The following is a 13834-nucleotide window of genomic DNA, read 5'->3' as shown; positions in this document are numbered from 1 at the left end:
TCTAGAACCTGAAAGGACTCTGAAGAGAAAATTAAGAGAAGCTAAATTACAACAATCCAGAGAAAACCTTTCAGAAATTTTCGAATAGGAAGAGGAGATGGCAGCCGAAAATAATAATAATATAAGGAAGATGCTTGGTGACTTTACTGCACCTAATTTCAATTTACATGGAAGAAGCATCTCCATTCCTGCCATTGGAGCAAACAACTTTGAGCTAAAACCTCAATTAGTTTCTCTGATGCAGCAGAACTGCAAGTTTCATGGACTTCCATCTGAAGATCGTTTTCAGTTCTTAACTGAATTCTTGCAGATATGTGATACTGTTAAGACTAATGGAGTAGATCCTGAAGTCTACAGGCTCATGCTTTTCCCTTTTGCTGTAAGAGACAGAGCTAGATTATGGTTGGATTCTCAACCCAAAGACAGCCTGAACTCTTGGGATAAGCTGGTCACGGCTTTCTTAGCCAAGTACTTTCCTCCTCAAAAGCTGAGCAGGCTTAGAGCTGATGTTCAAACCTTCAGACAAAAAGATGGTGAGTCCCTCTATGAAGCTTGGGAAAGATACAAATAGTTGACCAAAAAGTGTCCTTCTGACATGCTTTCAGAGTGGACCATCCTGGATATATTCTATGATGGTTTATCTGAGTTATCAAAGATGTCATTGGATACTTCTGCAGGTGGATCCATTCACCTAAAGAAAACGCCTGCAAAAGCTCAAGAACTCATTGACATGGTTGCAAATAACCAGTTCATGTACACTTCTGAAAGGAATCCTGTGAATAATGGGACGCCTATGAAGAAGGGAGTTCTTGAGATTGATACTCTGAATGCCATATTGGCTCAGAACAAAATATTGACTCAGCAAGTCAATATGATTTCTCAGAGTCTGAATGGAATGCAAGCTGCATCCAACAGTACTCAAGAGGCTTCTTATGAAGAAGAAGCTTATGATCCTGAGAACCCTGCAATAGCAGAGGTGTATTATTTAGGTGAACCTTATGGAAACACCTATAACTCATCATGGAGAAATCATCTAAATTTCTCATGGAAGGATCAAAAGCCTCAACAAGGCTTTAATAATGGTGGAAGAAACAGGTTTAGCAATAGCAAGCCTTTTCCATCATCCACTCAGCAACAGACAGAGAATTCTGAACAAAATACCTCTAATTTGGCAAACTTAGTCTCTGATCTGTCCAAGGCCACTGTAAGTTTCATGAATGAAACAAGGTCTTCCATTAGAAATTTGGAAGCACAAGTGGGCCAGCTGAGTAAGAGGATCACTGAAATCCCTCCTAGTACTCTCCCAAGCAATACAAAAGAGAACCCAAAAGGAGAGTGCAAGGCCATTGACATAAGCACCATGGCCGAACCTGTGAGGAGAGGAGAGGACGTGAATCCCAAGGAGGAAGACCTCTTGGGACATCCAGTGATCAATAAGGAGCTTCCCCCTGATGAACCAAAGGACTCTGAGGCTCATCTAGAGACCATAGAGATCCCATTGAACCTCCTTATGCCCTTCATGAGCTCTGATGAGTATTCATCTTCTGAAGAGAATGAGGATGTTACTGAAGAGCAAACTGCCAAGTTTCTTGGTGCAATCATGAAGCTGAATGCCAAATTATTTGGCATTGATACTTGGGAAGTTGAACCTCCCTTGTTCATCAATGAACTAAGTGATCTGGATCAACTGACATTGCCTCAGAAGAGACAGGATCCTGGAAAGTTCATAATACCTTGTACTATAGGCACCATGATCTTTAAGGCTCTGTGTGACCTTGGTTCAGGGATAAACCTCATGCCCCTCTCTGTAATAGAGAAGCTGGGAATCTATGGGGTGCAAGCTGCTAAAATCTCATTAGAGATGGCAGACAGCTCAAGAAAACAGGCTTATGGACAAGTAGAGGACGTGTTAGTAAAGGTTGAAGGCCTTTACATCCCTGCTGATTTCATAGTCCTGGATACTGGAAAGGAAGAGGATGAATCCATCATCCTAGGAAGACCTTTCCTGGCCACAGCAAGAGCTGTGATTGATGTTGACAGAGGTGAAATAGTCCTTCAATGGAATGAGGACTCCCTTGTGTTTAAAACTCAAGGATCTCCCTCTGCAACCATGGAGAGGAAGCATGAAAAGCTTCTCTCAAAGCAGAGTCAACCCAAGCCCCCACAGTCAAACTCTAAGTTTGGTGTTGGGAGGCCACAACCAAACTCTAAGTTTGGTGTTGAACTCCCATATCCAAACTCTAAGTTTGGTGTTGGAGAGTCTCAACAAAGCTCTGCACATCTGTGAGGCTCCATGAGAGCCCACTGTCAAGCTATTGACATTAAAGAAGCGCTTGTTGGGAGGCAACCCAATTTTTATTTATCTAACTATATTTTCCTTAGTTATATGTCTTTGTAGGTTCATGATCATGTGGAGTCACAAAATAAATATAAAAATTAAAAACGGAATCAAAAATAGCAGAAGAAAAATCACACCCTGGAGGAGCATCTGTCTGGCGTTCAAACGCCAGAACAGAGCATGGTTCTGGCGCTGAATGCCCAGAATGGGCAGCATCCTGGCGCTGAACGCCCAGAATAAGCATGGTTCTGGCGTTCAACGCCAGAAATGGCAGCAAATGGGCGTTGAACGCCCAAAATGGGCACCAACCTGGCGCTGAACGCCCAGAGTTGTGTGCAAGGGCATTTTACATGCCTAAATTGGTGCAGGGATGTAAATGCCTTGACACCTCAGGATCTGTGGACCCCACAGGATCATCTCAGGATCTGTGGACCCCACAGGATCATCTCAGGATCTGTGGACCCCACAGGATCCCCACCTACCTCATCATCTCTCTTTCCATTCATGATCATCCCTTCTATTTTCCATCTACCACTCACATCCATACATCCACTACCTTCAAAATTCAACATCTCTCTCCCACCCAATCCCACCCATATGGCCGAATACACACTCCCATCCATCTCTTCCATATCCTCTTCTTATTCTTCTATTCTTTCTTCTTTTGCTCGAGGGCGAGCAACATTCTAAGTTTGGTGTGGTAAAAGCATAGCTTTTTTGTTTTTTCCATAACCATTGATGGCACCTAAGGCCAGAGAAACCTCTAGAAAGAGGAAAGGGAAGACAAAAGCTTCCATCAAGGGTCTATAGCTCAGTGGTAGAACATTTGACTGCAAATCAAGAGATCCCTGAGATACCTCAGGGGATACATTTTCTTCCACACAATTATTGGAAGCAACTAAGGGTGGAACATCAAGAGCACTCCATCATCCTTTATGAAATTAGAGAAGATCTAAAAGCAATGAAGGAGGAGCAACAAAGACAAGGAAGAGACATAGAAGAGCTCAAGGACATCATTGGTTCCTCAAGAAGGAAACGCCACCATCACTAAGGTGGATTCATTCCTTGTTCTTATTTCTTCTGTTTTTCGTTTTCTATGTTATGTGCTCATCTATGTTTGTGTCTTCATTACATGATCATTAGTAGTTAGTAACTCTGTCTTAAAGTTATGAATGTCCTATGAATCCATCACCTCTCTTAAATGAAAAATGTTTTAATTCAAAAGAACAAGAAGTACACGAGTTTCGAATTTATCCTTGAACTTAGCTTAATTATATTGATGTGGTGACAATGCTTCTTGTTTTCTGAATGTATGCTTGAACAGTGCATATGTCTTTTGAGGTTGTTGTTTAAGAATGTTAAATATGTTGGCTCTTGAAAGAATGATGACAAGGAGACATGTTATTTGATAATCTGAAAAATCATAAAAATGATTCTTGAAGCAAGAAAAAGCAGCAAAGAACAAAGCTTGCAGAAAAAAATATATAGGCGAAAAAAAAATAGAAAGAAAAAGAAAAAGCAAGCAGAAAAAGCCAAAAGCTCTTAAAACCAAGAGGCAAGAGCAAAAAGCCAATAACCCTTAAAACCAAAAGGCAAGGGTAAATAAAGAGGATCCCAAGGCTTTGAGCATCAGTGGATAGGAGGACCTAAAGGAATAAAATCCTGGTCTAAGCGGCTAAACCAAGCTGTCCCCAACCATGTGCTTGTGGTGTGAAGGTGTCAAGTGAAAACTTGAGACTGAGCGGTTAAAGTCAAGGTCCAAAGCAAAAGAAGAGTGTGCTTAAGAACCCTGGACACCTCTAATTGGGGACTTTAGCAAAGCTGAGTCACAATCTGAAAAGGTTCACCCAATTATGTGTCTGTGGCATTTATGTATCCGGTGGTAATACTGGAAAACAAAGTGCTTAGGGCCACGGCCAAGACTCATAAAGAAGCTGTGTTCAAGAATCATCATACTAAACTAGGAGAGTCAATAACACTATTTGAAATCTGAAGTTCCTATAGATGCCAATCATTCTGAACCTCAATGGATAGAGTGAGATGCCAAAACTATTCAAGAGGCAAAAAGCTATAAGTCCCGCTCATTTGATTGAAGCTATGTTTCATTGATAGTTTAGAATTTATAGTATATTCTCTTCTTTTTATCCTATTTGATTTTCAGTTGCTTGGGGACAAGCAACAATTTAAGTTTGGTGTTGTGACGAGCGGATAATTTATACGCTTTTTGACATTATTTTTAGTATGTTTTTAGTAGGATCTAGTTACTTTTAGGGATATTTTCATTAGTTTTTATGTTAAATTCACATTTCCGGACTTTACTATGAGTTTGTGTGTTTTTCTGTGATTTTAGGTATTTTCTGGCTGAAATTGAGGGACTTGAGCAGGAATCAGATTCAGAGGTTGAAAAAGGACTGCTGATGCTGTTGGATTCTGACCTCCCTGCACTCAAAGTGGATTTTCTGGATCTACAGAACTCGAAATGGCGCGCTTCCAATTGCGTTGGAAAGTAGACATCCAGGGCTTTCCAGAAATATATAATAGTCTATACTTTGGCCAAGAATAGACGACATAAACTGGCGTTCAACGCCAGCTCTATACCCAAATCTGGCGTCCAGCGCCAGAAAAGGAGCCAAAACCAGAGTTGAACGCCCAAACTGGCACAAAAGCTGGCGTTCAACTCCACAAATGGCCTCTGCACGTGCAACACTCAAGCGCAGCCCAAACACACACCAAGTGGGCCCAGGAAGTGGATTTATGCATCAATTACTTACTCATGTAAACCCTAGTGACTAGTTTATTATAAATAGGACCTTTTACTAATCTTTTGAACCATCTTTGATCAGTGTAAACCATCTTTGGACGCCTGGTTCTTAGATCAGAGGGGCTGGCCTCTCGGCCATGCCTGGACCTCTCACTTATGTATTTTTATACGGTAGAGTTTCTACACTCCATAGATTAAGGTGTGGAGCTCTGCTGTTCCTCAAAGATTAATGCAAAGTACTACTGTTTTCTATTCAATTCATCTTATGTCGCTTCTAAGATATCCATTTGCACCCAAGAACGTGATGAAGGTGATGATTATGTGTGACGCTCATCACCATTCTCCCCTATGAACACGTGCCTGGCAAACACTTCCGTTCTACATGAAATAAGCTAGAATGAATATCTCTTAGATCTCCTAACCAGAATCTTCGTGGCGTAAGCTAGAATTATGGCGGCATTCAAGAGAATCCGGAAAGTCTAAACCTTGTCTGTGGTATTCCGAGTAGGATTCGATGATTGAATGACTGTGACGAGCTTCAAACTCGCGATTGCTGGGCGTTAGTGACAGACGCAAAAGGAGGGTGAATCCTATTCCAGCATGATCGAGAACCGACAGATGAATAGCCGTGTCGTGACAGGGTGCGTGAGCATATTATTCACTGAGAGGAGGGGATGTAGCCACTGACAACGGTGATGCCCTTGCATAAAGCCAGCCATAGAAAGGAGTAAGACTGATTGGATGAAAATAGCAGGAAAGCAGAGGTTCAGAGGAACGAAAGCATCTCCATTCGCTTATCTGAAATTCCTACCAATGAATTACATAAGTATTTCTATCCCTATTTTATTATATTAAATTCGAAAACACCATTATCCATTTATATCTGCCTAACTGAGATTTGCAAGGTGACCATAGCTTGCTTCATACCAACAATCTTCGTGGGATTCGACCCTTACTCACGTAAGGTATTACTTGGACGACCCAGTGCACTTGCTGGTTAGTTGTATCGAAGTTGTAAACCATGGTATTGGCACCATGTTCTTGGCGCCATTGCCAGGGAAAGAAAGAGCCATGAATTTTACATAATTAAAGTGTAATCACGATTACGCGTACCAAGTTGCTCACGTTGCCAGGGATTGTTTGAGCCTGGACATCACAATTTCGTGCACCATTATCATTGCATGGGAACTCACTTCTCAACAAGAAGAGCAGTTACTTAGTGTGCTGAGGAGGCACAAGAAGGTAATTGGGTGGAGTTTGGCAGATATAGTAGGCATCAACCCTCAAGTATGTGAGTACAAAATATTTTTAGAAGAGGGAGCAAGACCCGTTCGTCAACCCCAGAGAAGACTGAACCCCACTATTTTAGAGGTTGTCAACAAGGAAGTGACCAGACTACTGGAGGCAGATATCATCTATCCCATCTCAGACAGTGAATGGGTAAGCCCAGTACAAGTGGTGCCCAAGAAGTCTGGAGTCACTACAGTGAAGAATGAGCATGGAGAGCTCATAGCAACCAGAGTACAGAACGCTTGGAGGGTCTGCATTGATTACAGGCGTCTCAACCAAGCCACTCGTAAGGATCACTATCCTCTTCCATTCATTGATCAAATGCTGGATCGCCTGTCAAGTAAATCACATTATTGCTTTTTAGATGGTTACACAGGCTATTTTCATATTCATATAGCTCCTGAAGATCAGGAAAAGACTACTTTTACATGTCCTTTTGAGACTTATGCTTATAAGAGAATGCCCTTTGGCTTGTGCAATGCACCAGCTACCTTCCAAAGGTGCATGATGAGTCTTTTCTCTGACCTTATTGAGGACTATATGGAGATTTTTATGGATGATTTTAGCGTTTATGGTGATTCTTTTAGCCTTTGCTTGGATAGTTTATCTAGAGTGTTAGATAGATGTGTCAGTACAAACCTTGTATTGAATTTTGAAAAATGTCACTTTATGGTAAAACAAGGAATTGTACTAGGACATGTTGTGTCTAATACTGGCATTTCTGTAGATCCAACAAAGGTGGATGTTATTTCTAGTTTACCTTACCCCTCCTCTGTGAGGGAAGTCCGTTCGTTCCTTGGCCATGAAGGTTTTTACCGGAGATTCATTAAGGACTTTAGTAAGGTAGCACTTCCCTTATCCAGACTACTATAGAAAGATATTGAGTTCGAGTTCAGTGAGGATTGCAAACAAGCGTTTGATAAGCTGAAGACTGCCCTGACTCAAGCTCCAATTGTGAGAGGAGCAGACTGGAGCCAGCCATTTGAAATCATGTGCGATGCTTCCAACCATGCAGTAGGAGCAGCACTGGCTCAGCGTGAAGGTAAGGATCCTTTCATCATTGCTTACCCGTCTAAGACTTTAGACGCCGCTCAGTCTAATTACACTACTACTGAGAAAGAGCTTATTGCTATTGTTTTTGCTCTGGATAAATTCTGAGCTTATTTACTTGGTGCTAAGGTAGTAGTGTGTTCAGACCACGCAGCTCTAAAGTATTTATTAGCTAAAAAGGAGTCCAAACCAAGGCTTATACGTTGGATACTGCTACTACAAGAATTTGATTTAGAAATAAAGGATAGGAGTGGTAACCAGAATTTAGTGGCAGACCACTTGAGTCGCCTTGAGCACATTAAGGATGATTCTAATCCTATAGCTGATAATTTCCCATTTGATAACCTGCAAGCAGTATCTGAGGTAGTCCCTTGGTATGCACCTGTAGCTAATTATCTAGTTAGCCGCACTTTTCCTCCAAACTTTACTAAGCATCAAAGAGACAAGCTGAAAAGTGAGTCTAAATATTATATATGGGATGACCCATATTTATGGAGATGTGGCGCTGACCAAGTAATTAGAAGGTGTGTTCCTCAATCAGAATTCCAGTCCATTTTAGAGGCCTGCCACTCATCTGAGAGTGGAGGACATTTTGGCCCTCAAAGAAAAGCTAGAAAAATCTTAGACTGTGGATTCTGGTGGCCTACTCTTTTTAGAGACGCTGCTGAATTCTGTAATTCTTGTTTCCCATGCCAAAAATTTGGTAATATATCCAAGAAGGATGAGATGTCTCAACAGATTATGCTTTTCTGTGAAATTTTTGATGTTTGGGGCATTGACTTCATGGGTCCATTTCGAAATTCTAATGGTTATTTTTATATACTGTTAGCTATAGATTACGTTTCTAAATGGGTGGAAGCAATTCCTACCCACACTGATGATGCTAACACTGTTGTTTCCTTTGTTAGAAACCACATTATTTGTTGCTTTGGATCACCACGAGCAATCGTGAGCGATCAAGGCACCCATTTTTGTAACAGGAGACTAACAGGATTACTGAAAAAGCATGGGATAATTCATAAAGTAGCAACAGCCTACCATCCTCAGACTAATGGGCAAGCCGAGGTGTCTAACAGAGAGATAAAGCACATATTGCAGAAGATAGTCAAATCTCATAGGAGAGACTGGAGCACCAGGCTACAAGATGCACTTTGGGCATACAGAACCGCATACAAGACACCCATTGGGATGAGTCCCTTTCACTTAGTTTATGGAAAAGCCTGTCATCTCCCAGTTGAAGTAGAGCACAAAGCCTTTTTGGCAGTAAAGGAGTACAACATGGGATTTGAGAAAGCTGGAGTTGAAAAGAAGTTGCAACTGCAAGAATTGGAGAGCCTCCGCCTAGAAGCTTATGAGAACTCAAGGCTGTACAAGGAAAAGATGAAGGCTGTACATTATCAGCACATCAAGAGGAAAGAGTTCCAACCTGGGGATTTAGTCCTCCTTTACAACTCTAGACTGAGACTCATGCCAGGCAAGTTGAGATCAAGGTGGGAAGGTCCATATAGAGTCGAGAAGGCTGAGCCGTACGGAGTTTTTCACCTAAGTCATCCTTCAAGCTCTGAACTCATCAAAGTTAATGGACATCGTTTGAAGCTCTATCATGGTGAGAAGGTGACGAAAAAACAAGGAGTTAGATATCTTCCTCTTGGAGGATCCACTCACAGCAGAAAACTGAGCTAATGGAGCGTCCAACTTAAGGACGTTAAAGCAAAGTGCTAGGTGGGAGACAACCCACCATGGTATGATCGTTCCCTTCTTTATTCTTAGTTTTATTTTTCACTAACTCTTCTCTTTATTCGCACACTTAGTTTACATAGGAATTTGCATATATTTTTATATATAAAAAAAAATCACGTGACGCGACCGCCTCATCGACGCGTCCGCGTCGCAGGTGGATCAGAAAGTATAAGAAAGCGAACAGAGAGTCACGCAGGAGCTTGGTTGGAGGTGTGCCTTTGGCATAAATCACCCCACGCGACCGCGTCGCTGATGCGTCCGCGTCATGTGGGAACATTGGCCTCCCACACGTCCGCGTCACCCACGCGGCTGCGTGACCTGAAAATCGACGTGAAAAGGGTGCACGTTCGAAAGTTGTGCTGGAGTGGCGCTGGATTGATGCTGAACGCACAAGCCCGATCACACGGACGCATGGCTGACGCGTCCGCGTCATATCCCAAAAATTGGCCACTCACGCGATCGCATGACCCACGCGATCGCGTCACCCAAAATTTGGCAAAATAAGATTTTGAATAGAGAGTTGTGCGAGCGCGAGGCTGCCCTCGCGTCAGTAGCATAAAACGAGTTACGCGACCACGTCGACTTAATTAAAGCGCAATCGCGCGAACGCGTCACCCACGCGTTCGTGTCGCTTGCGCCGCACAGCTTAACGTAATATGCCAAAATATCTTATCTTTCTCTCCCCAAGTCCTATTTTTTCTTTTCCCTCCTTATTTCTTACTTCTCACTTCTTCCTTCTTTCTCACTTTCTACTTTCTCTCTCTCACCACGATTCACAAGGTTTTTCTTTTCTTCTCCCCTCTTTACTTTTCTATTCTCCTTCTTAATTTATGTTTTCTTCTCCTTTTCTTTTTTTTCTTTTTACTTGCATTATCCATGTTTTTTCTTTTTCTTTCTTTTTTTCTTTTAATTGGTGTTAGATATTTAGTAGGATCATTATTATTTTTATGCTTGTGGATTGTTACAAAATTGATTGGCAATTATATATTAATTTTTAAGGGTTGCTTGCATGTTAAATTTCATAATTTCACTAATTTATTCATCATGCATGCTATGTGTTTGTGAAACAGCCCATATGGCATTATGCATTTTTCTACATTATTCTATTATACTATTCAATGCTTGTTTTTCACAAAACCCCTTTCATATTTTATTCATTAAAAATAATTGTCAATACAAACGTGATGGTTTGTTACGAGTGATGCTTGATCTATGCTACTCATGCCTTTGCCAGCATGCCAATAAACATCTTGCATCTAATTACCCAAACATGCACTTGCTTTATTCCCTTTGATGAACTTTTCACATGTAGTCATGACCATGTGTTAACTTTATTCATCTTTAATGTGCCTTGATTACCACCCATACCATCATCTTCCTTGCTCTACCCGTTGACATTTTGACATACTTTCTCTTTTCTCCCTTTCAGGATGGCCACCAAGAAGGGTAAAGAGAAAGCTACTCCCAAACCACCAGCAAAGAGAGGAACAAAAAGAACACTAGTGGCAGAGCCCTCTTCAACTGCAGTAAAGCCCTCAACAAAACGAATTAAGAGGATTATAAAGGTTGATGAAAAAGAGAAAGTCTTCCCAGCAAAGGACACTGCGCGATTTTCCAATTGCTACTGTGAGCAGATGTTTCCTATCCTGGCAGAACGGCACTACAACAATGAATACCTTCTTATCCTCCCACCCAATATTGCTACCTTTGTTGAGCCACAAATTGCACGAAGACAATGGGATTTCCTACAAAGACAGCCAAGGCAGGTTAATCTTTCTTGGGTAGTTGAGTTCTACTCTAATTTTCACCTGCGAATCCTGCAGTCTGTCTATGTCCGTCAGAAGCAAGTCTCCATTATAGAAGAGGCCATTCAACAAGCTTTAGATCTTCCCCCTGCTCCAGAAGGATTGGACGCATTTCAAGAAGCCGCACTCAAGCGCCAGATGTACCAATTTGACTGGGACACTGTTCTCAGAGTTATCGCTCTACCTGGCAACAGATGGATCTACAGATACCACCATTCCCGCCCTAAGGGAATATCGGCTTCAGCACTCACCTTGGAGGCTCGCGTATGGGCACATATTATATCCCATTACGTCTTTTCGAGCACTCACGAGTCCTCCTTCACTGCAGACATGGCCGTTCTACTGTGGTGCATCCTTACAGACCAGCCTCTGAACCTACCAAGGCACATCCGGAATGCCATGGGACATGTACAAATTGCGGGCAACTTACCTTTCCCTGCCTTGGTCTCAGATCTTGTCTCAACAGCCGGAGCCTCCTTCAGAGCTGGGGACACAAAAGCCATGCTTCCACGGGATGATCAGTATGTCCCTAATGGGAAATATATCAGACCTCTAGCAACCACTACAAGCCAGCCTCCTGAACCGGCTGAAGAGCTTCTTCCTTCAACCCCACAAGCACCTACAACCAATCAACTACTCCAGCAATTACTTGAAAGGTTGGATCGGCTGATACACAAAGCGAAGCTAAGAGAGCGCTGTAACGAGCGCCGATTTAAACACCTTAAGGAGCTACTTAAAGGAAAATACAGACACTCAGACACCCCGGACTCCACTTCCTTTACCAACACAGGGAGCCATGATGGTCCCGACTGTGGAGATACTGCTACCAGCCCACCCCTGTTCCTGACAGATGGCACCGAGGACGGTGCAAAGCCTTAAGTGTGGGGAGGTCGGTCAGTACCTGACTTCCGGAGGTAATTTCTCTTCCCTAACACCAATAAAATAGGATATTTAGTTAGTTTTTCTTTTGTAGAAATAGGATAAATTGCATAGTACTAGATTAGTTGCATGCATGTTCCACTTGATTGAAAAGACAATAAGTTTCTTCTAAGACCCTATTGTTAGAAAAAATTTCACTAATTTTAATCAAACCTTGTATGTTAAATTTGCTTGAAGTTGTATTTGGAACATGGTTTTTGAGCTAAAGAACACACAACCTGTGAGATGTTGAGCTTATTTACATGGTTACATTATTTAACCATAATTATTTTATTCTTGTGTGTTTACTTCTCCATGATTGTAATTTATATTTTGTTTCATCCTATATGTCCAATGTTTAATATATTTATATGCTTGCGTATGATTGAGGCCATTATTTGTTTAGCTCACTTATCCAAATCAAGCCTACCCTTTCAATTACCTTTGTTAACCACTTTGAGCCTTTAAATCCCATTTATTCTGTATTTTATCACATTACTAGCCTTAAGCAGAAAAATAATTTTATACCCCACTTGAATCTTTGGTTAGCTTAAGATAGAATTGCGTGTGTTAATTAAGTATGGGAAATTGTGGGAACAAAAAATAATAAGGGAATGTCTCATGATAATATAATGGGAATTTGGGTACCTACTCATGTGAAACTATAAGAATTAAAAATCTATGTGCATTGATAAGTTATGTTTATTTTTATATTTATGTTAAAAAAAATTTCAATAATTAAATAAGGGGACAAAATTACCCCAATGTTAAGCTAAGAATTCGAAAATCAATGCATGTATGGTAAAAAAATTAAAATAAAAGTTGATACATGAGTACGGAATGTGAAAGGAAAATTTTGGGTAGATAGGTGTGAAATTTGAGTTACATAGAATGTACATATGTGTTAGGGAAAGCTTGGGTTAATTAAAGATTCAAATTATAAGCTTACTTAACCATAATGTATCCTTACCCTCACCTTGGCCCCATTACAACCTTGAAAAGACCTCATGATGTTTGCATTGGTATATTAAATGTTGTTGATTGGTTAGGGGAAGAACAAAAATTAGAAAGCATGATTAGAGAAGGACAGAGTGATTACCCTATACACTAGAGAGATTAGAGCGTACATACATCATCAGTGAGGGTTCAACGCTTAAGTTCTATGTTCCCTGCTTTCATGAGCTATCTTCTTGCACTTTTATATGTTCTTACTGTATAAGAATTGAATTAGTGGAATTTGATTTGTGATTGTCTTGAAGAGCTTATTTACTTTTAATCAGGTAGACAAGAATCATATAGTTGCATTCATATATATATATATAGGTTGCATTGCATTGCATGAGTTTTATATGTTCCTACTCATTTATTTTATCTCCTTCAACTAAGCATGAGGATATGCTAATGTTTAAGTGTGGGGAGGTTGATAAACTACTATTTTATGGTTTATATTGGGCTTAATTATATGGTTTTATCAATTCTTTACCCACTTATTCATATGATTAGCATGCATTTATATTTCCTTCCCAAAATTATTCCATCATTGAAAACTTGCTTCCTAGAGACCTTTAATTATGTATTTTAATTCTCCTTTATTCCATTCGATGCCGTGATCTGTGGGTTAAGTGTTTCAGGCTTTATAGGGCATGAATGACTTGGAGATTGGAAAGGAAGCTTGCAAAAATGGAAGGAACACAAGAGATCGAGGAGATGACCAGCGGAAGTGACGCAGACGCATGGCTCACGCGACCACGCGACATAGAGGAAATTGCAGTGACGCGGACGCATGGCTCATGCGACCGCGCGGATTGGAACTGCATAAGTGATGCGGAGGCGTGAACAACGCGCACGCGTGGCAAGGCAAAGCGCCGGATGACGCGTCCGCATGAATGACGCGATCGCATAATGTGCACGATCTGCAGAATTTGCAGAATT

The 13834-nt window shown here is 41.2% G+C and overlaps 1 non-coding gene across 1 annotated transcript; it reads right to left on the bottom strand.

The window, feature by feature from the left end:
- Positions 1-493: 493 nt before the first annotated feature.
- On the bottom strand, positions 494-601 carry LOC112773557 (small nucleolar RNA R71). Its single transcript, XR_003188102.1, has one exon. It is a non-coding gene; the product is annotated as a small nucleolar RNA R71 (small nucleolar RNA).
- Positions 602-13834: the final 13233 nt, after the last annotated feature.

The sequence above is a fragment of the Arachis hypogaea genome, chromosome 18, assembly GCF_003086295.3.
Source record: "Arachis hypogaea cultivar Tifrunner chromosome 18, arahy.Tifrunner.gnm2.J5K5, whole genome shotgun sequence".
In the NCBI taxonomy this organism is placed as follows: Eukaryota; Viridiplantae; Streptophyta; class Magnoliopsida; order Fabales; family Fabaceae; genus Arachis; species Arachis hypogaea.
The sequence above is the reverse complement of the archived record's forward strand: the minus strand, read 5'-3'. Positions and strand labels throughout refer to the sequence as shown.